Source organism: Pinus tabuliformis, chromosome 8, assembly GCF_031772625.1.
Source record: "Pinus tabuliformis cultivar Carrire ecotype Pingquan chromosome 8, CPIR1, whole genome shotgun sequence".
Classification (NCBI taxonomy): Eukaryota; Viridiplantae; Streptophyta; class Pinopsida; order Pinales; family Pinaceae; genus Pinus; species Pinus tabuliformis.
In genome coordinates, this window is record NC_142294.1 from 1713642674 (window position 1) to 1713667273 (window position 24600).

A 24600-nucleotide genomic window follows, 5' to 3' on the forward strand; every position below is an offset into this window, starting at 1 on the left:
CAGCTCAGGGAACCGTTTAAGTATGAGAATTTTGAATTAGCTGCCAACTGTTTGCACCTCTATGGCGAAAGCGTTTTGAGAGTAGGGCCATCCTGGTAAAGATATAAGTTCCGCAGTCCAATTATTTCGCACCCTGCACCCGGATACCAAGCCCTGTATGGGATGCCTGAGGGTCAAACAGGCCAGTTTTTTGACTACCTAGTTACTCATCATGGCTATAGGCCTCCGCATGAGATTCCTTCTGCAGCTTATTCTCTCACTACCTTGCATGTGAACTACAACGTCTTCATGAGGCATGAAACATGGTAAGAAGGGGGTTGTGTGGGGTACTAAAAAGGTATGTTTTTGATGATCATTTCAGTGGGTTTTCAGTAGAACTTGTAAACCTTTTTGCATCATGAACTTGGAAAAATATAAAGAATTATAACAAAACATGTGAGATTAATATGCAAGACTTAACCGCTAATCATTATCATTCTCTTGTGCAGGAAAGGGTGAAAACGAGGAGTTGTTGTTCCAAAGAAAAAGACAAGGAAAAGGTAACTGTTGTCCCTTTGACAGGAGACCGAGTGAAAACAAGGCTAAGTAGATCAAAGCAAATCGGCCCTGAAAAGAAGGAGAAGACACGAGCTCGGCGCAGGAGAAAAGAGATGATTAAGGATTAACAATTTGGCGAAGATCCTGAGGGATCGCTGCTTTATCTATCTTGTTACTTAGACATCTCCGCCGTCACCCTTATATAAAGGGATAGCACTGTTAGCTTTGGGGAGGATTATGCTTTTATGTAATTTCTGTTAAGATCAAAACTTTGATCATCGAGTCTCGATAAGAACTGGTTCACTGTAATTTTGTTTCATGCATTAATACAAACTTGGTGATTATTTTACCTCTACGTCTGGATTAACCTAAAGCGGTGTACCCTTGGAGGCTAAGGGCCTGACCCCAGAGGACACTTGCTTCTGTATTACTATGATTTGATTTCTCCATGATTTGCTTATCGTCGTTATTTGGTAACCCGATATGCTTTATAAGTTTACATCACATGCTCTGTTAAGATTAATTCATTAAGATTTTTTACAGACAGAACTGTTGTATTGACTCTGCCTTATATTACTGTTCCTTTTAGATTTGATTGAATATTATTAGTCTTGACCGAATATTGTTACTATTTTGTTACAGAGCTTTTGTGCTGTACATTCATGTTACAGAATTCATCTGAAAGTTGTGTTATTTACAATTGTTGGATTCAGAAGTAATGTTGTTCTATCTTGAAACGCAGTCGTATTCCTTTTGATTAAGATTGATGCTAGATCAGATTACTATTCAAGCGTGTTGTGTGCATATATAATTTCCAAGCGATGTTCCATAACTTATCAGTAATTAGTGCTGTTCCATTAGTGTGTGCTGCTTGATCTGCCTTAAGAGTGAAATATTGTTGTTTGATTACAATGATTGCATTTGAGTTAGTAGATTAAGTTTTATTACTACTCGCGAGACTTAGTTGTTTAACTACTATTCCTTTTAAGAATTGTTGTTCCATTTCAGAATCGTTGTTCCATTCCAGATTTGTTGTTCGATTTCTTATTTTCTGTTCCATTTTTCTATCTGTCGTTCCATTTACTCGCATTTGTTGTTTTGGTGTGAGAGATGCTCTAAGGATGTAGTGAGCCTCGGCATTTGCTATCCAGCTCCCAGACCCATGGCCTGTTCTCTAATTTCCTTTCCATCAGTTTCCAAAGGGATGGGTTATCGCTGCCGAACCCTTCACTGATAAGTTGCCTAGTTTTCTGAGTGTGCGATTTATTCTTTTGAAGTAACTTAGTTATAGACAAGCATCTGTTTACTCTTGTATTTTTAAACGCTGCACTACTAGAATTACTCTAACAAATGATAGCCTCAGACTGAGACAGTCTTTGAAATAACAAAACGCTCCCGGATTGACATATTAATGTGAGGTAATTAGAGGTGAAAGAGACCATTTTTATAGCCCTACACTGTGCAATTTGAAAAGACTGAATACAAAGAAGAGTCCCCATCTTCCTTCTACAACTGTATAACAAAGGTTTCTATCTTTAACACTACAAATGTAGAAGCACAAAGATTAGATAGGTCCATTTAGTTCTGAATTTGTGTAGCTTCATTGAAATCAAAAATGAAATAAAACAGATTTTGTCCATACATAATCAACCCCATCCAAAACCTACATGACAAGTCCCGCTCCTAGTGAAGTTAATCTCAAAACTCTACTCAAAATTGCATCACGACTACACAAAGGCATGTTAACATATACAAGATTATGATCAATGACATGACATCAAACAAATCACACAACATCAAAAAGAAAAAATTTATTCAAATATTTATATGTGTTTTATTCATCGAACTGCACAAAAGAATACATGAACTAAATTGGAATCAACCTTCTGAAATAGAAGCAATAGCCCTTGGTGAGATCCCAGACAATGATTCGCTTGCTGATGCAAGTCCATGTAACATGTTAACTACTTCAATAATATCATCCAGGATTAGCCTTACTCGCTTCTTACCAATAGTGCATGCAAAGACCTCCCTGTTTGCAGTTTTAAGTAAAGTTGCCATTGAACTGTCAAAGATCTCAAACATGTCTTCATCTGAACGATCATATAATATACACAAGACAAAAACTGTAGGATTTCCCTAGCTAGCCATCGTTGTTAAAATATGTTCAACTATAACACACTTTCTCACTCCCCTTCACATTTTGAATCCAAACAATTTTAATAAACTTCCAATCTTGAAGGTCTTCTTGCAAGATCAAAATGACATAAACAAAATTCATATCCTTGAAAAAATTAGCCTTAAGACTACTTGATTGGTGTACAATACATGAGGCTTCACTTCCACAATTTCCTAACCTCTCTTCACAACAACTCATTCATTTTCGAACACACTCTCAAGATGATCTTGTAACTCCTTTGTTTGTGAAGAACTAAAATCTAGATCTTTATCCTCGAAGTGCCATAGAATAATACTCTCTTTGAACTCAATAAATAAACCATCTATTCTTTCCATGCAAAACTTCATAATGTGGTGCACAACTGCATTCCATCCAAAATCCATCGTTGGCACATAAGTTTTCCATTCTTCATCCTTCTACCACCTGCTCTGGAAATGTAACTAAAAAAGGTTAAGATGTAATTTGAAATTTGGAAAGGTGTGCAAAGGATTGCATTATTTTCTAATATAAGCATATAAGTTAAGAGTTCAAATGCTTGAAAAAAAAGACCATGCTCTGTAGCAATCCCAAGGCTTTTACAGGTTGAAAACCAATCAGACAAATTTTGTTTCCCTCGTCCACTTACCAGATTATTTGGATCATTGCAAAGGGTGTTTAGGACTACAGGACATCTAATTTTGGAGTCCTTTTAAAGATAAGTTTAAGGCATCATGGTACCATCATAATCCAAAAGAATTGCTCGTCTATTACTCTTTTCATAACCCTAGACAATATGATCAGTTGGAAGTTTTCGAAAATTATAAAAAAAAGGATGGTTTTTTGATAACCTTTGTATCTAAAATGAAATTCGTTTCTAGATTAAATAACTTAAGCCTTTGATAGGGGGTTTCTAACCTTAGAAGTTATGAGCTTGGTTTGAGGTTTGCTACCTTAAAAGTCAAGCTCTAATGGAGAGTTGAGGGCACTCTAGGTTTAAATTCAACAACATTCTCTAGGTTCAATGTTGATATTTACTCCTTGGAGTATTCAATTTTTTTGCCTTAAGTACAAAATATCTTCTCTAATGTATTGATGGGCTAGGATTTCTTGGTCTACACCTTCGGCCTCCTCCTTGATATCTCTTGGAATTCAAGTAGACAGATGGAGAAGAAGCAAAACCATATTAATATCACTCATTTAAATTTGTAACAAAAAAGAACTTAATACACACAATGATACAAATACAAAGTTCTATGTAAGTTTGTACCTGTGTATGGATTGATAAGAGATCTGATCATCACTCTGGGACTCTCGTTCAATTGGATGATGGATTAAAATAATCAAATATCTTCCCCAATGTATTTTTTGGTTAGGCTTTTTGGGTCTACACCTTCGGCCTCCTGCTTGATATTTCTTGGAATCCACGTAGAAGTTGAGGGAGAAGAAGCAGAGGCATATTAATATCACTCATTTAAATTTGTAACCAAAAATAAAATCATGCACACAATGATAGAAAGACAAAGTTCTATGTAAGTTTCTACCTATGTATGGATCGATAAGAGCTATGATCACCAATATGGTATTATCATTCAATTGGATGATGGATTAAAACAATAAAATGTAATGTCCCAAGGGGTATAAGAAGTACTTACCTGTGAGTCAGAAAAAAACAAACCACAAACTTGTCATCTTGTAGGAAATACCATGAGCAATTTTGCAAAAATATTTTCATTAAAGGACAGTATTGGTGAAGCACCAATGGAAAGTGCAAATTATGCATGGTTATGGAAACCTTAAAAAGGCTTCTTAAGACCACAACGATTCTACCTTAAGCATGATGTTGGGGTAGAGGACCAATTACAGGAAATCAGAGCTGCATATTTGTTGCTTCTATGTCATTCAAGCAAGACTCCACAACCTTATTCCTTCACACATTCATATCTATTTTATTTGTTGTACGCTAGATGTTTTTTGTAGAATATGTTGCAACTATTACTTCTCGGATTTTACTTATGGTATTGTTAGCTTGTTCTATAGCTTACTATGTTCGCACTTAGTCATTCTATGTTTCTTCAATAACAGAAACATGGGAGCATGGCAGATGACTCACACGGCTCACACCTTTTTACAACATTGATTGAAGGGTATTTGGCTTAATTATATATTTTATATTTCATTGTATATTTAGAAAATTAGAACATAACTTACAGACTAAAGAGAAAAATGCCTAGGGCAAGACAATTCTTAGAAAATGGTTGTCGGAATTCCGATCCAAAGAATTGGAAAGAGGCCCCAAAGTCATCAAATTTGAATGTTGCAAGCATGCCAAATTGATTATCTATCTTCAGTGAGGTTTTATTTTGAACCACTAGGGCATAGGTGTAACCCAAAAGAAATGTGCATTAAGTATTAAGGCAATAGTTCCTTATGAGGTATGATGCGCTCAAACACCAATTTGATCTTCTTTTGATCACACTTAGCATGTACTACAAATAAATGTGGACTCCTCAAGAAGTACATATGAACCCATAATAATTTGTCCTCACATTTCTTGTCCTTAACCATAAATATAATCCTTTTTGGTCTTGTTTTAAAGAAAATTGCCAATTTTCCTCAATATGTATGATTAAGCAACGTAACTCCACAAGATGTGTAACATACCTAATAATTTGTCATCAAATTTCCTATCCTTAACCATCAATATAATGTCTTGTTTTAAAGGACAATGTAAATTTTCCTCAGTATGTATGACTGAGCAAGGAAACTCCTGAAGATGTGTAACATACCTAATATTGTTAGGAATGGGACTTCATTTTCCTCAATGAGTCTCTCCCTCTTGTCCATCCATAGGTTGCTCTGATAGCATACTATAGAATACCTACTATCGACACCTACCCTTGGTCCAAATTATAATTTCATTTTAAGTTTTTAAGCTCCCAAGGCTAGACTTTGAACTTCCTTGTCTGTTTGTTGCCTTCCAAATATGTTTACTGCTAATACTTATCTGGCTTTCATTCTATACAAAACAAGATTGCTAAGACTATAAGGAATCTTTTCGCATGTAAGGAAGTGTTTATGTTTAACAATACCATACATACTCTCTAGAACTCTCAAGTTCTTGAATGTATGCATGACCGTTGGCAATAAAAAGGAAACTGAAACTTATACCTTACTATCTAGATGTTGTGCTTATCAACAACCCCCCATTTATTATCGTTAGTATTAACATTAACAAATGGGTAACCCTTCCAAAAAATCAAAACTTAGCATTTAATCTTGCCTTTCTTGTTTTTAGAATAAAATAAGTTGTCAAAGTGGAACTTGCTAAAACATGGAAATTTACCTTTTCAAAATTTAAGCGCATAAAATGTCACAAACAATGAGTTTCTTATAAAAAGCGCTACATGATGAAATGCCTTAGAATAACTTTATAATGGAAAGTCGTGAACATTAAGGTAAACCTTGAAAAACCCACTTTAGAAAAGATTATTCTCGCATCGCAAAAAATTAAGGCAGACATCCCTTATAAAAGTTACCCCTTGAAAATGCGATCCATGAGAATATGAGATATAAATCCTATAACCTTATCGCATTGAAATTTCAATATTGCAGTGCTAATTGATGAAACATAAGAAAATATCCTGAAATTTGATAGCATCTTGAGAATCACATATCGCAGTAACTCACGTAGCAATGGATTTTAACGAAAACAATTTTTGTGAAATAGTGATCTGCAATATTGTGAAGCAAATGGCAGAAATGCTTTTATCTCAATTCCAAGGGCTGAAGGGTTCTAGGAGAGTACTTCCAAACATTCGATGTGAAGTTATGAACATTAAAGGTAAGCATAATGGTTTATTAGTAGTCATTTATTAAAAGAACGATTAGGATCAGTGTAAAGGACCATTTGATGCAAGTTCATATCTTTTGATGTGATTCAGAATTAAAGACCTCTCGTCACCTTACTTTTGTCCTTCTATTGATGATTCTTGTATTCACTATCATTTTGATCATATTTTGCCTCTCTGCTAGCAACTTTCAGGAAGAACACACAGAGTGTAACACACGAAGAAATGGTGAAAAAAGGAAATGCTCTCGGGTCTGAGAAGTCAGAAATGACCCCATTTTTCACAGACACTACCTGTAATCGAGATGTAGGGACATCTACATGGGAATCTGTGTATCAGTTGTTGGAGGAGGAACAACCAAGAATTATGGAAGTAACAATTACAGTGGATGGACATGGCTCTTCTGATGCATCCATAACTGAACTTGAATGTTCATTTCTACACCACATTACGGAAAGGCCAAAGATACTCCCCTATACCAGCATGGTGAAATCGATTATAGATGACGCAAACATATCTGATAGAAAATTCAAGACGGCAAGTAAGGAAGTCATGGGGTCATTTACTCCAGAAAATTTGAGGTGTATGTACCACTTACCACAACCCCAGGCCAGCTACAACAAGCAATTTGTCAAGAAGTTCACCAAGGAGAATGAAGACTTAGCAGAGTGCACAAAGCACTAGTCAAACAATGACGAAAGACTCAAAAAAGATAAGAATGGTATGTACGCCACTGGTTCTCTTTGTTCCCCTTACTGTTTTGCCGCTGCTATGTTATGTAGACTGTTTGGTAAACGAGACACCAAAAACTTTTCATCAGAATGGTTACCACTAGTGGATGCGACTATCAATGCCAGAATAATGAATTGGGCCCAAACCCTGTCAGATAATTTAACAGCTGCACTTTTAGAATACAAAAGAAAAAGAAGCATTTCTTCGATGGCTTACCCTCCATTTTTTATGAGCACCTATGTTATGGATGCTATTTGTTTAGTTTCCAAATTTCTTGTTATGGGATGGAAGTGGACGGTAAAAAATCCACTTCCCATTCAAATTTATCACAAAGTCATGTGGGAATCAAGTTTTGTGCCATATTTCTTCAAAATTTGTCACAGAGTTATACTCTTGATCCATAAAAAGATCTACAACAGAGATGCTCCAAGGTTTTCCCAAGAAGTGGAGGTAGATATTCTCCCGATGGCAAGATGGTTTGGGGAAGAATTGTTCACGTATATCAAAGTGTTTGCCAACATTACTTCACCCCATGTGCTACCTTTTTATGTCACAGACAAACAAATGGCTAGGGAGATATCCTATCAGACTCGTGGCATAGGGGGAATGAGTAAAGTACTGAAAGATTCCAATAAGGCCATTTAGCCCCAATTTCCTGTAATATGTGGAGCATTTGCATTGCATGACTTAGGTCATGATTTCAAAGAAGTTAATAATGTATTATATTTACAACTACCTAAGTTCCTGGGAAGGCAATATGATCCCTTTGGTGTTGTAAGTGATTTTACTACAATGCTTAAAATAAAACTATTTTCCCATGAAGAACATCCCTTTGATGATGTTTTCCTGCAGAAAAACACCTTCAAAGAGGTTCAGCATACAGTATGAATTCTTTTTTACCAAGAAAGTCTCTAGAATTTTGACAATTACAGAAAACAAAGGTTATCTAAGGTTCCATTGGACCAATTACTCATCGAACCAATAAGAGAACCTACTCCCAGCATTAGCATAAGTGATGATTCAAAAGAAAAGTCTAAAACAAGTTTAGAAAAAGAATCAGTAGAAAAGTCTAGTATTCAGTATAAGGATGAAAATAATAAGGATGAGGAGTCAATAAAAGACACAGCTCAGTCTATAGTAGAAACTGATCAACAGACTTAATTAATAAAACAAGTTGAGGCCGCAACTCCCCTTACAAAGTAAACAGAGCCACTAGTAACTGATCTAGAAGGGGGATGGGAAAATTTTAATAAGATACTTAACATAGAAGAACAAAGCCCAATGCCAACAACAAATCCAAAAGATACGACCACGTAAATGGTAATACAAAGGGCTGTCAACACTCAGGAAACGAGGCACATTCCCATTGCTCCCTCATCTGAGATTGTACTAAGAATAGAGGAAATTCCTCCTGTTAATGTATTCTACAGCCCTCAACATAATGTTGTCATCAAAAGGAAAAGAAAGAAAAGAAAGTTGGATCTTGTGCTTGCTCCCGAGGATGAACCTCTGGATGTTCTTTGGAAAGATCCCTCTACAAATCCATCAGCAAATCTCACTAGGCTCTCACAGGTCACATGCGCATACACTTCAGCAACTATTAATAAAGCAGCAGAGGTTCAATTGCTACTTAAAGAAAAAGAAGATAGGATTTCGTTTTTGGAACAATAGTTACAGCAAGTCAGCATCAATCAACAAGCAAAAACACAGTAGGAAAAACTTTAGCAAGACTTCTAGCAAATACAATTGGCACATCAAAGCAGTTTAGCTAGTAAAGAAGAACAGTTACAAGGTATAATAGAACTGCATAAATATGATCCCAAAATTGAAGCGTTTATCATGGAGGAACTTGGTCTCAATTTCCAGCTCTTGCAGCAGAAAGAACTACTATGCCAGAAGATTTTGCAATGGAATTCCTATTGTGAAATGAGCGATAATATTACAAATCAAGTCGTAGAATTGTGACTTGAATATGATTCATTTTTTAAGAAAGTCTCAGAATTCTTAAACTGGCAGAAATCTGAAGAAGGGAAAAGAGCAGACATGCCCAAAATTGACAAATCACACAAAGAGATTTTATTTGCAAAGTGGGATTCTCGGCTAAAGGAAGCAGAATAGGCTATGGAAGATGCGGCAACAATAGTGAACAGTGTCATCGAATGTGTAAATGAAAATCTACACAACGCTAATTTGGTAGCAGAAGCTACCCCTGGCTTTCTTCCAAAAGCACAACAACTTCAAGCAGAATGGAAACAAGCACTGGAGGAAAGGGCAGAGATAATCAAACAAGTAGACAAATTGAATTGGGAAGCATATTGGCAATACCTGGTGAAGCCACATAGCCAATGGATGACCCTGAAGTGCCTTATGACTTCCGCCAAGAAGATAGAGTCAGCTCTCACCAACGCTGTATTTGCAGGATAGTTAAAAGCTGAAGTTGGCCAACTGACACTCTTAAAACTGATGTTGGATATTTGCAATCTAAGGAAACAAATGTAGGATTAGTCATAGATATAATTTATTTTTGTCTTGTTTATTTTTTCTTAAAATGAGGTAGGTCATTTAAACCTCCTCATCTATTTTTGTAATAGTTATTTTTAGATTTCATGGAGTAGTATTTAAAACCATCTCTTGCATTTAGAGAGGGGTCCAGAGCTTTATCGAAAACATTCTTCAAAACGTGCATCTTGCACCCCACTGAGGAGGCTTTGACAAAATCAATGGAACGTGATTTATTTCCTATTTGAGTTTAACATCTGCTACTGAAATTGCACTTTTACACTCTTAGTTGATGTTAACTGATTTGATGATAGATCGATATTGCTACAGCTCATGAGTAGGATGTATTATGAATGGTACTTTTATCTCCTAATGCTTTTTACTTATGTGTTAAGCAATAAATCCTTTTCAGTTATCTATATATGAAAGTTTAGATGTTTAGTTATCATTATTGCACTTTTGTATGGTGATGACTTACTCTTTATGCTGAATATGTGAATAAGTCTTTATGCGATATATTTTTCATATTGTTTCAGTTAGCTTTTTATATGAAACAATAATTTTTAAATGGATTATCTTCTTATTCTAATTGAATGATCTTAATTGTCAGTCACTTTCAGAAATTATTTTAGATCGCATATGTGAACATTACTCTAGGGATAGTCTTAAACTTAGATGTTTTCTTTGATTATGATAGATTGCATATGATAGTTAGAAGATAGATTAGATTTAGAACAAGTATTCACCCCATAAAACTCCAAGAAGAAAAACATCATCCCGTTAGCACACACAAATCATAAATAGATTGGGAAACTGGTCCCATCATCTCCAGTCGGAGCCACTATTCCAAACGGAAAAGGAGTTGTCTTAAGGTCCAGACCAGGTGGTTATCCCCCTTTTTGGAGTCCCGATTTTTCGAGCCTTCAACAAATTTGGCGCTAGAAGGAGGGCATGACTGTGAATGGCAAGTAAATCTACATCTTCACGCCATTCTAAGAGTAAAACTGCCTCACCATCACCGTCAACTTCTCGTTCACATTCTAAATCTTCCATCTCCGAACCAGAAGTTGAAAAAAAATACAAAGCACACTACTGAAATCCCAAACAAGCCAAATCATTCTTCTTTAGATCCCCCTGAGTTACAAACTTTAACTCATAAGTTACAGGGGATTTCCATATCTCAATAAGAATCTTAGTTATCCCAAGGTAGTTTCACTTCCCATCTGACCCCATCTCAACAAATGACTAGAGCACAAAGCGAAAAGCTACAAGTCCCACCAGTTGAGTTTCGTCTACTGAGACGTAAGAAAGTTAGGAAATTACCAACAGAATCTCAGAGTGAGGTTCTATCATAATTTTCATCTACCATCCCATCCATATCATCAAAAGGTCATTCATCCATCCCTCAACTCTAGATCGTGGTTCATACAAGTATAGGAGTAATATCCTCCTATACCCAATCACCTTCCACTACTGCCACACCTCCTGGTCATACTCCGACAATGGTAGGAAATCCACCACCAAGGCCATGGACCAATCCAAGGGCTGTAAGAATTCTTGCACCTTTATTGTAGTTACCAGCTCACCCTGAGAAATGGTTGCCCAAATTCAATCCTAATAATGGCCAACTAGCCGAGGAACACATAAATAATTTCATGCTATCTATTAATTTAAATGGAGTGACAGAAGAGGATGCAGTTGTATGATTATTCCCCTATACTTTACAAGGAGCAACAAGATCGTGGTATTTTTCTTTACCAACAGGCTCCATTAATAACTGGGATACATTTCAAGATCAGTTTTTAACAAAATTTGGGGATGATAGGTCAACAACAACTTTAATAAATGACCTCTCCAATTTAAAAGCCGAACCAAAGGAACCAATTAATGATTTCAACTCTCGCTTCAATAAATTGTTAAACAAAATACCAACAACGTCTAAACCTAGTGATGAAGTCCAAAATGAGTGGTATATTTCTACTTTGCCTTCAAATTCATCTATCTTTGTAGATAGAGCTGCCAAGCCAATATTAGTAGGAAACATGAAAGAGGCAAGTGCTATATAAAAATGTATCTTAGCCATAGAAAAGAACAATGTTGTATAAGAAAGTCTAAAAAAGTGTCTTTTAGAGATGATCCTAAGAAAAAACAATTGAAGGACCCATTCGACCTGGAAGTGTTGCAGAAAGTCTTGAAGACCATGTCAAACAAAATGGTTGATATAAAGAAACAAGTAGTAGAAACCTCTTCCAAGAAACCTTTTAAACCCTTTAAAAGGAATCGTACAACCGATTCTAAACCTCTAAATGATATAACAAATGCAGAATCAGAAGGGGAAGAGGAAGAAGTTTCAAATGAGGAACAAACCGATGATGATGAAGTCTTGGAACTTCAAGGAGTGTGGGACTTTATTCTTCCAGATGAGGAAGATCAGATGCATTACCTGTTACTACTAGAAGTAGAAATCAACTTGATCCTCCACAATCTAGTGCTAAAAAAAAAATCCAAGTCCAAATCCCAAGGATAAAATTGTAGGTAAGAAATCCTCACCAAAGTTTACTCATAAAAACCCAGTCCAATCTGATTCCACACCTTCATCCAAAAGGCTTATCATTTCCGATGAAATGGATTATAACATTGTTGAAAATATGAAGAAAACCAGAGCAAATATTACTTTTCATGAGCTCAACAAGTTAAAGCATCAACAGAAATTGCTCTTGAAAGAGCTAAATGCAGTACCTATTACGCCTCTACTTGTCGCTGTAATTTCACAAGCTACTCATGAAATGGGAGACGTCTAACTGTCATTTCAAATAAAGTCTATCTAACTGAAATTGCTATGATTGGGGGAAGATCAAAATCCCATCCACCATTTCTCCTTACCTTTGAATTTTTCAATAAACAATTGCATAACTGTCTGGTAGATTCTGGTGCCTCATCTAACATTTTACCTAAAACATTTTGCGCAAAGTTAAATGTCCAACCTTATAAATCTACAGTATGAATAGTACAGCTAGATCGATCTCAAGTCGAGGTCATTTGTGAACTTAATAAAGTAACTATAAGGCTTTCATCAAATCTAAAGGTATGTCAAGTTATCGATATACTTGTAACTGGCATTCTTGAATTTTATGGATTGATCCTTAGCAAGGATTGGTTGGAAAAGCTTCATAGCTACTTTGAAACCAGCTGGTCTCATATGTGGCTCTCTTACAATGGAAAACCTAATCAGATCAAGGTCGAATGAGAAAGACATCAAAAGTATATAGTGACAGAATTAGAAGGAGAAAACGAGCCTGTAGCGTATAGCAACAACATAACTGGAAACTATTTTGTTGATTCGTTCTTAGGGAATTTCAATGCTCATACTTCACCTTTTTTTGAAAATTCTATTTTATCTCAAATAGAAAATTTCTCTCAAACAGACACTTCTAGATGTATCAATTTGGTAGATAAAGCTGTAAATAAAACTTTGTTTTGGAAATTATTTTTTGATGGTTCTAAATCTAATGATGGAGCAGGAGTAGGTTGTATATTAATTAGTCCAAAAGGAGAAAAAACCATGTTAACATGTAGAGTCGAGTTCGATTTCACAAACAATATTGTTGAATATGAAGCATTAGTTCAGGGGCTATACAAAGCAATCGAGCTTAATATCAAATACCTACAAGTATTTGGAGACTCTGAGATTGTTATTAAATAGGTAAGAAATGCTATACATTGTCTATTGGGACACATGAATCACTATCAATCTTTAGTACAAGACCTGACCTCACACTTTACAACATTTAATATTTCATCCATTCCAAGACTCCAAAATGCTAGTGCTGATCTCCTTGCTAATGTAGCTTCCAAGCTTATTCCATCAGAGGACTATAGCCTAGACAGATTCTCGATTGAACTAATCTTTAGACTCCCTATTCCTGATAAAATTACCAATTGGATGGTTTTCAACAATCATCCTTATGTTGTGAGTTTTCTAATTTCAGAAGGTTCTTACAATAATCGGATAATTGATGAAGACCAACATGAAAAAAAACTGCAACAAGAAAATTGCAATAATGTTATACCAAAATCTGTAGTCAAGTTAGAGGACCTATATGACTTAAAGGATAGATTTAAATGGTCCACCAATTCAAAACTTCAGAGTTCAACTTTGAGATATGAATTAGTGAATCTGGGGACAGACATACAACCATAGAACATCAACCTAGGTCTTGGCCTAACATCCGAGGAAAAATCAACTTTCATTCGATTATTGAAATAATAAAAGAGTGTGTTTGCCTGGAATTACGATGATATTAAAACCTACGACACTTTGATTATACAACATACAATCCCGATGATCTCTAAGGAAAAGCCTGTTCCGCAAAAATTGAGGAAAATACATCCTAATTTGGAAAGCCACATTAAATGTGAGTTGAACAAATTATTAAGAGCCAATATTATCTTTCCTATTAGGCACTTCAGATGGGTCTCCAATCTGGTCCCTGTCAGAAACAAAAACGGTGATATTTGGATTTGTATTGACTTTCGAAATCTCAATAAAGCTTGCCAAAAGGATAATTTTCCACTGCCCCCTATGGAGCAGATATTACAATCAGTCGCAGGTTTTGAATTAATGTCCTTTTTAGATGGTTTTTCAGGGTATAATCAAATCTTGGTCCACCCTGATGATCAATTAAAAACTACATTTAGAACTAAATGGGGTACTTACGCGTGTCAAAAGATGCCATTTGGGCTAATCAATTCCGGTGCCACGCTTCAAACAGCCATGGAAATTGTGTTTAAAGGCTTGGTAAACAGGTCAGTAGTGATCTACTTAGACGATGTAACGGTATATTCTAAAAAGCAAAGTAATCATCTTAGGGACTTAAAATAGATCTTCCAACGTTGTCAAAAATATGGAATCTCGCTCAATCTAAAAAAATATTTTTTTGCATTGAGTGAAGGAAAAATTCTTGGATTCATAGTATCCAAATCAGGAATCCATATTGACCCAGATAGGATCAAGGAAATTTCCGAGATATCCTTACCCCATAATAAGAAAGCAATGCAGTCTTTCCTTGGTCAGATCAATTTTGTTAAAAGATTTGTCCCTAACTTCTCAAGGATCGTGTCACCTCTCCAAGCCATGATAAAGAAAAACTCTCTCTTCAAATGGGGTCATGCAGAACATGAAGCATTTGGCTTGATAAAACAAGCAATTATAAATGCCCTATCTCTAGTGACAACAAAATTTTCTGATCCTTTCACTCTATATACATTCGCCTCCGAGAAATCGTATGTTGCCATACTCACACAAGCGAATCAAGATAAAGTCAAGGCCCCAATTGCCTTCTTCAATTCAAACTTACAAGGAGCTGAGTTAAATTACTCTGATGTTGAAAAACAAGATTATGCTATATTCAAAGCAATCAAACACTTCAGACTTTTCCTTCTCAAGATTCACACCAAAATAATAGTATCATTTCAAGTGGTAAGAAATATTTTGGTACAAAAATATGTGGGAAAAAATAGGGAAAATTGGGTCACAGCACTGCAAGAATATGATGGTGAAATTAAACCAAAAAATATTGTAAAAGTTCAATGTTTTTGCAGGATGTTGGCAGGAATATCACACATATCAGAAATGTAGTCTCTAGATAGTGAACTACAAGTGTATGAGGTAAGCCTAAACGACTCTGAATCAAGGTATGCTGATATCATGTTCTATTTAAAAAATGGATACGCTCCTCCACATTTGAATTACACAAAGAAAACGACCCTGAGGTTAAAAGCTAAACAATATCAAATTGTCAATGATATACTCTTTAGAATGAATTATGATTATGTTCTCCTTAGATGCCTTGAGAAATCTAAAGCAGAAAAAGTAGAAGGAACTTCATGATGGGCTAGCAAGCAGATACTATGCAAGAGATGCAACAGAACATAAAATATTATGTGCTGGCTACTACTGGCCAACATTATTTAAAGATACACATAGCTATGTAAGGAGATGTCAGATTTGCCAAAATGTTGTCGGAAGAAAAAATAAACCATCATTTACATTACAGCTGGTCAACATCGATCAACCATTTGAACAATGGGAATTGGATATAATAGGTGAGATCGTTCCTCATTCGTCTAAACATCATAGGTACATCCTTACAACTACTGACTACTTTACAAAATGGGTAGAAGTAGTTCCACTCAAGATAGCCAACTCTGAGACTATCATCGAATTTATAGATCAATTCATAATCACCAGGTTTGGCTTACCTTCTGCTTTAATGTTTGATAATGCATCATATTTCTCAAGAAATGCTATGACAAAATTTGCACTCAAAAGAGGTTTTAAACTTAAATATTCTGCTAATTATTATCCACAAGGAAATGGGTTGGCTGAATCAACAAACAAAAACCTTATTAGAATCATTAAACGGACTATTGATCAAAATCATAGAAACTGGCATAAGTCTTTAATGTATGCTCTCTGGGTTGATCGATTAACTCAAAAAACCTTCATTGACACTTCTCCTTTTAATTTAGTTTATGGGAAAGAAGTGGTCTTACCAACAAGTCTAGCTATTCCTTCTCTAGCCTTACTTCAATTCATTGAAGAAACCCCTTTCTCATCCGTGCAATTAAGACAACTGAAGATCCTTAAATGTCAAGAAGAACGAGAAAAGGCCAGAATTACCCATGCGCATCATCAACAATTACTGAAAGCTTCTTTTGATTCAAACTCAGTGTCTAAAAAAGATTTTCAACTTGGAGACTTAGTATTAAAATGGGATAAAGCCCATCAAGAGAAAGGCAAGATTCTAAATTCCAATGGATGTGGCTTGGACCATTCCAGATTGTCGAACTCATTGGCCCATCAACTTTCATGTTATAATATTTAGCAGGAAAAAGGGAATCTTTACCTGCTAACGGATAGATCCTAAAAAAATATTTTGCATAGAAGATGATCTATTCTATTCTTGTAGATTATAGTTCTAGTTAAGTTTTCTTTTGATAATAAAACAATTTGAGAGTGTTCACTTTTGGTTTCCACTAAAAGAATAGTGTCTCATTTCAATTTTGTTTTTTCACTTGTATAAGTGGGAGTGATTATGACAGTTAATCTCCATTTATGGGATATATGGGTAACTACTATTATTTAAAAGATATTTTTGCCAATGCTTCTATTTCAACTATCCAAGTTTTGGTTAGAAACAACCTTAGGAAGAATTTTTCCTTACATCAGTCACAAAAGGTATCAGTAACAAAACAAAAACTCTTTAGAAAAGCTATTTTTAAAATCTACAATTATCGTCCAGGAGAATTCTTAAGGAACCAATGACTTCCCCCCACTCAAATAATTTGCAAGATTCAAGGAGTAATTCAATTATACACTTTAAAACTTAAAGAATAAGAGGTATCACCAAGAGCTGGCTTATCATGATCATAAAGATTATAACTATGTTATGAAACCAGCTCAAGAAAAGATAGAAAAGATAGATCAACGCCTTAGAATTTAGCCTCTTCGAGGGGGCAACCTCCTTTATATTACATAAATGAAAAATTCTTGGATGATTCAAATAATAAAACCTCCTTTCTATATATATATAAGTCTAAGGAGTCACAATATAATCCAGCCGACCTAACAATAATAATATAAAGCCACAAAAATAACAATAGAGGGATTCTATGTGGCACAGTAATAACAATATGGGGATAATAGGGGCACAACAATATTAATAAGGGGTGCAACTACAATAGTAATGGGGTAATTACTAGTATTATAGGGACCCAACATGCCCCTCTCCTTCAAAAAAAGTGTTGTCCTCAACACTTGAGTAGTTCTGGATGCTTCTGTATAAAATTCTCATCCTCCCATGTGGAATCTTCAATGGATAAGTTCTTCCACTTGATAAGATACTCTGAAATTGATTGATTTTGTAGCTATCGAGTTCTTGTTTTTGTGACTGCTTCCGGTTCCAATATAATTTTTCCTTCCTCGTCAAGTTCTGGCAATATTGTTTGAACTGGGAGCTTGTTGCCTATAACCTTATTTAAACATGAAACATGGAAAACTGGGTGCAGTTGAGAAGCTGCGGGAAGCTCCAATTTGTATGCGATAGTACCAATCTTTTGCAACACCTTGTATGGGCCATAATACTTTGGTGATAATTTATTATCCTTCTTAGCTTGCTTGAGGGACATTTGCTTATATGGTTGTAGCTGTAGGAATACCCAATCGCCTACATCAAAACTTCTTTCGCTGCAATGTTGATCTGCCTGTTGTTTCATTCTATTTTGTGCCAACACGAGGTTATCCTTTAAGAGTTGGAGGACTTGTTGTTGATGTTCGATGTGATGTTCCACTGCTTGAACCTTAGAATTTTCTCTTAAGTATGATGTGATGGATGGTGGCTGATATCCATAAAGTGCCATAAATGGGGTCATTTTTGTTGCTGTATGGAAGGAAGTTTTATATCACCATTCAGCCAGAGGCAACCATTTGACCCATTGTGTCTGTTTATCAGATACAAAGCAACGAAGATATCCTTCCAAGCATGTGTTTACTATCTCAGTTCGACCATCAGATTGAGCATGATAAGATGAGCTATGAGCTAACTGAGTACCAAGACAAGAAAATAATTATGTCCAAAAATTTCCAGTGAAAATGGGATCTCTGTCACTTACAATAATCTTTGAGTTTCCATGTAGCTTTTGAATTGTTTCCATAAATGAAGTAGAAACCGTACTGGCTTTAAATGGATGTGATAATGCACAAAAGTGTGCATACTTGGTAAGGCTGTCAACTACCACCATGATGACAGTGTTTCCCTCGGACTTGGGTAAACCTGTGATCAAATCCATTGAAACTTCCTCCCAACGTTGGCTTGGAATGGATAAAGGTTGTAATAGACCCAATGTCTTAATTGTTTCAACTTTATTTTTTTGGCAAACCAAACATTGCGCCACTAATTTTTGAATATTTGATTTAAGGCCACCCCAAAAAAATTCCTTCTTAACCCTGTGGTAAGTTTTTAAAAATCCTGAGTGCCCTCCTACAGGAGAAGTGTGCAATTCCATAAGAATATTTTGTTTTAGTTGGGAATTCTTACAGAGGTATAAGTGATCGTTGTACCATAAAGAATCATTTTGTCAGCTAAATGTATCAGACGTACTGGAATCTTGTTGTAACTTTCAAATAGGTGCCCATACTTCTTCATCATTCTTCCATTCCTCCCTTGCTTCGTTTATCCAATCTGGTTGGATAATAGAAATGGAGCACAACAATGCTTCCACATCCTCATCCTTTCTTGAGAGTGCATCTGCCACCACATTTTGCTTCCCTTTTTTGCTGATGATTTCAAAGTCATAATCCAACATCTTTGTGACCCACTTTTGTTGCTCTTCAGAGGATAATATTTGTTCTAAAAAGTATTTAAGGCTATCGTGATCCGTTTTTACCTTGAAGTGCCTTCCCATTAGGTAGGGTCGCCATTTCTTAAGTGCATGGAGTATTGCCAACGTTTACTTCTCATAAATAGCTTTGTGTAAAAAGATTCCCTTGATTGGACGACTTTCAAAAGAAATGGGTATTTCATCTTGCATTAAAACAGCACCAATTCCATTTCCTGAAGCATCGCATTCCACAATAAAGGTTTTTGTGAAGTCCAGTGTAGCTAAGATCGGTGCTTGGCACATTGCCTCTTTAAGATGTTCGAATGCCTTTGTCGCTTCTGGAGTCCATGAAAATGCATCTTTCTTCAATAATGTTGTTAGAGGTGCTGCTATTATTCCATAATTCTTAACAAAATTGCGACAATACCCTGTCAACCTGAGAAATTGTCGCAAATGCTTTATGGATGTGGGGATTTTCCATTCCTTAATGGCTTTAATTTTGCTAGGGTCTACCTTAAATCCTTCATGAGATACAATATGACCCAGATATTCCACCTCTTGTATTCCAAAGAAACATTTGGATCTTTTTTCATATAATTGTTTCTCCTCCAATAGTTGTAGCACCCTATCAACATGTTCAACATGATCCTTCCAAGACTTGTTGTAGATTAATATATCATCAAAAAATACTGACACAAATTTTCTAAGGAATGGTTTGAAAATGGAATTCATCAAACCTTGAAATGTTGAAGGTGCATTGGTAAGGCCAAAAGGCATGACCAAAAATTCATAATGACCCTCATGAGTTCTAAATGTTGTTTTCAGAATGTCTTCAGTCTTCATTATGATTTGCTGATATCTTGAAGGAAGATCCAACTTGGTGAAGTAAATTGATCCATGCAATTCATCCAGTAATTCAACAATGACGGGAATGGGAAACTTATCTTTAATAGGGAGCTTGTTGAGCTCCCTATAATCCGGACACATGCGCCATGATCCATCCTTCTTGTGCACTAATACTACTCGAGCAGAGAAAGAACTTTGACTCGGTTGAATTATACCAGCCTCTAGCATTTCTGCAACCATACGTTCAATTTCACTCTTTTGGGCATAGGGATATCTGTACGGCCTGATGTTTTGAGGAACACTTCCTGGAATCAAATGAATAGCATGATCATGATCACGAATAGGTGGGAGACCTTTGGGAGTCTCAAATACCTTAGAATGATTGTCCAAGACTTTTTGGAGATCTGGAGAAATAGATGATTGCATTGTGGAAACATCTAGCGAACATAATTGTGCAATTACACCCCTTTGTTCCTTTTTTAGAAGCTTTGTCATACCATTAGAGCTAATTATCTTTCCGGGTTTCTCTGCAATACCCCTTAATTCAACTTCCTTTCCTTCCACGGAAAATTTAATGAAAATTTCTTGAAAATTGAGAGCTATTGTACGCAAGGATTGTATCCATTGTATTCTTAGTACAACATCAGCACCTTCCATTGGAATGGAAAGCATTGGGCTAGTCAATACATATTCTCCCATCGATGGCTTGATATTATGGCACTTTCCAGAGCAATTTATTGTTCCTCCATTTACAACCATCACTTGACACTCTGGTGCTGGGTATAAGAGGCAATTCAATTCTTTTTCTACCTTACAATGAATAAAATTGTGGTTACTTCCTAAATCAATCAACACTAGTACCTTTTTCTTCTTGATTTGTCCTTCTATCTTGATGGTTTGAGGAGTGGTAATTCCCACCAATTAATTACAAGATATGGTCGGATTCATTTCTTCTTTATCTAGGCTTTGTTCCTGGAGTATATCATCTTCTTTTGACCTTTCTTGCTCCTTTTCTTCTTCCTCTTCACAATCTATGTAGAATAATTTCTTCTCAGCACATTTAAGACCTTTTGTGTATTTTCTATCACAACTGTAACAAAGCCCTTTTTCTCTTTTTTCTTCCAATTGTCGTGGTGTCAACCTTATAGGTTGTGGAAGACTAGGAGAAGCCACAATTCCATCTTTATAGTTCTGAGTGGTATGCTTCCTGGTTGCCATAATTTTGCTTTCCATTTTTCTTGCTAACCGGAATGCCTTCTCTAATGAATCAGGTTCCCAAAGGCGAACACCATGTTGGATATTATCCTTTAAAGTCCCTATGAACATATCAATCCTATGCTCCTCTCGAATATCTTTTACCCTTATGTTAAATTTTTGGAACTCCTCAATGTGCTCCATTATTGAACCCTTTTGTTTGAGACTTATCAATTGGCTAAAAAAAGTGTTGCTTTTTGTATCCTTAAGAATAAAAATAATAATAGTAATAGTAATATTAATTAATGATATTAATCATAATAATATATTAATATTATAAATAATTATTAATATAAATTAATAATTATTGTTTTTTTTTCCAAAGAAAAAAAGCGAAATTTTTATTAAGATAAAAAGTTACAAGCAGATGCATAAAGCATTCAATTTGGCTGTGTGAAAAATGATCATACAGCCCGCAATGTACAACACTGCCTAAAGACAGAAAAAAGAATGAGCTGCTCCGCTTTTCCGGAAAGCAGCAACAAAGGAAACCCAGCTGGCCTAAGTCTTCCTACCCTTCTTCTTCTCCACTTTTCGCCAACCATCCATGATGGGAGGGGAGTCAATAACGGCTAGCTGGTTTTCCATCGTACTCATTGGTTGCTCCTTATCTGAATCCGATCCTTCAGGACTGTGGCTTCGTTTGTTTCCGTTTATTTCCATCTGGATCTCTTGTTCCTTTTCCTCATTAATCTCCTTGTCCTTATTGTCCTAATTTTTATCCTTTGTTGTAGTTCGTTCTTCTTTCTTTGTTGTAGTTACCTTCTTCCATGCAGCATCTATATCATGTCATCCTTTCGGCTTCCTTTGTTGTTGCTTGCTCTTGTTGAGGCTTGGACATGCATTGTACAAGTGACCTGTTTGTTGACATCCCCAGCATCTGAAAGCTGTATTCTCATAGTCCAGCACTACCCCAGAACCATGTCCCTTGGTTGAGAACTATTTCCTTTTCTTCCTCTATTTCAAAACATACTATAAAAAAACCTTTGGGTATAGGTAGATTTGGAAATTTTTTGTCCAAACTGAGTGAATCCATTGATACAGTGCATTAGTTCTAGGCCAAAAACCGTTAAATCTGCAAATAACTGCATTTTTTTGTAGATCTGAATATATACATTTTACCTCTGGGATTTCGATGGATATATCTGGGCTCTCCGACATTTGGTCTACAATGTACTGGCCTGGAGGTTCCGTGACGGATGTGGGCTTTTTTCCTTTGCCCTTCAATGCTTCCTTAAATGACCCATTGCTTTGCGAGCTAGTTCCAGCATTTTCAGCTCCTCCTCGTAATCTCATATTGAGAATGATTGTGGAACCTGACTTGATGTTGTATCCTTGCATGGTTCTGCATTCCTGCATCGATCTGCCCTCATTCACTAGATGTTGTTCCTCAGCCAGGTAGCCAGTCTGTTTGGCGATATTGTTCTTTAGATCTGAAACCCTGTCGCTGTCAGAAGTCCAGACCACGATTGTGGTTCCTTTTGGCATCTTCACAAAAACTTGAAACCCGGATTTGGCATTCTGGGGTGGCTCGGTTCTTGTCAGATCTGAGCCATCCAACTCTGTCTCCGAGAGAGGTTCCATATCTCCTAGATTTTGGCTTTTCCTTCGATTGTTGTCCGGATCGGGTAGATCCAGGCCAGATCTGGAGGTCAGTGATCCACCCTGGTGATGAATAGAATCACGGCTGCCTGCATGAGGATTCAAAGTTGAAACAATGAAATTTCGGGAATGCAGAGCCTGCTCCAAATCCTGGCAACATCGCTGCCGCATGTGGAAGAGTGCAGTAGCTGCCAGGGGTATTTCGTCAAACAGTTGCCGCACATCCTCCATGCGTTGTCTAAGAACAAAATCCGTGAATCGCTTATTGGGAAGATGTAAGAATTCTGCATATTCTGGGTCGTCGTCTGTTTTGTGAAGCTGTAGCACCAAGGGGCGCCTCGTCACAATACCTGAACCCCGAGGTAGAAAATCCCTTCCCACGATGCTTTCCAGGACAGATGATTTTCCAGAACTCTGGCCTCCGACGACGGCCACGGTGGGAAGCGCTTCCCATAGCGTGGGGAGCGCACTGGCACCCTCACCGCCATGGTCTCCAAAAACCGTACACGCCCTCTGTATTCTGTTTACAAGCCCGATCAGATTCTCCATGGTTGCCATCGCTGCTTCCTTCATCCACACTATTGGGTTGTTAATTGGACTTCACATTCCCACAATTTTCCTTGTTATTCACAACGTCAATAAATTAATAATTATTGTTAATGTTAATAATAATAATATTTTTATTATAATAATTAGTTTTTAATATTACTATTATTATTAATATTATATATTTATTAATTTGAATATCAATTTTATGACTAATAATAGATTTTTACCATTAACATTTATTGGTATTTTTCAACGACGTTTACTAATATGGTTGGGTTTATATTATTATTAATCTCTAGGGTTTATTAATCCCTTAGGTCTAAAATATTAATCCTTCAGTTTATAAATCTTTTGTATTTTTAATATTGACCTCTTGGGTTTGTTCATTGTTTAGGTTTATAATATTTGTCCATTTGCTTCACTAATTTTTTGGGTTTATACTATTAAAAATTGGTGTTTATTAGTCCCTCGGGTTTATAATATTATTAATTCCTTGGGTTTTTAACTGAATCCCTTGGTTTTATTAACCCTTTGAGTTTAAAATATTAATTCTTAGAGTTTATCAATCCCTTGAGTTTAAAACATTAATTGTTAGGATTTGTTAATCCCATGTGTTTTTAATATTGATTCCTTCATTTTATTGATCTTTTAGGCTTATAATATTTATTCTTTGGGTTTACTAATTGATTGGATTTAATAGATGCTTCAATTTATAATATTAATAATTCTTTGGGTTTATAATTTAATCCCTTTTGTTATTAATCCATTAGGTTTAAAATACTAATTCTAATATATCAAAATGAATATTTAAAACATAATTGATTAATAAAAACAAGAAATTCATAAAACCTATGATTTAATATATAAAGATTTAAACCCTAAAGTTTAAATTTTATAATATTTTATTATTACATATTATATTATTAACTATTATATATTATTGTATAAATCTTCTTATATTATTATTATTATGTTATATTGAATTATTATATTTTGTTTCCCAGTAATAATATAATGTATTTTAGTTTAATATATAATGTATATATAGTTAATATTATTAATATACTCCAAGTAAGTGTACAAAATATTTTGACAATTATATTAATAAAAATATAATAGTTATTAACACTAACATAATAGTATAGATAAATACATATTATTATTAATAATTAAATTTTATTATTATGGTATATG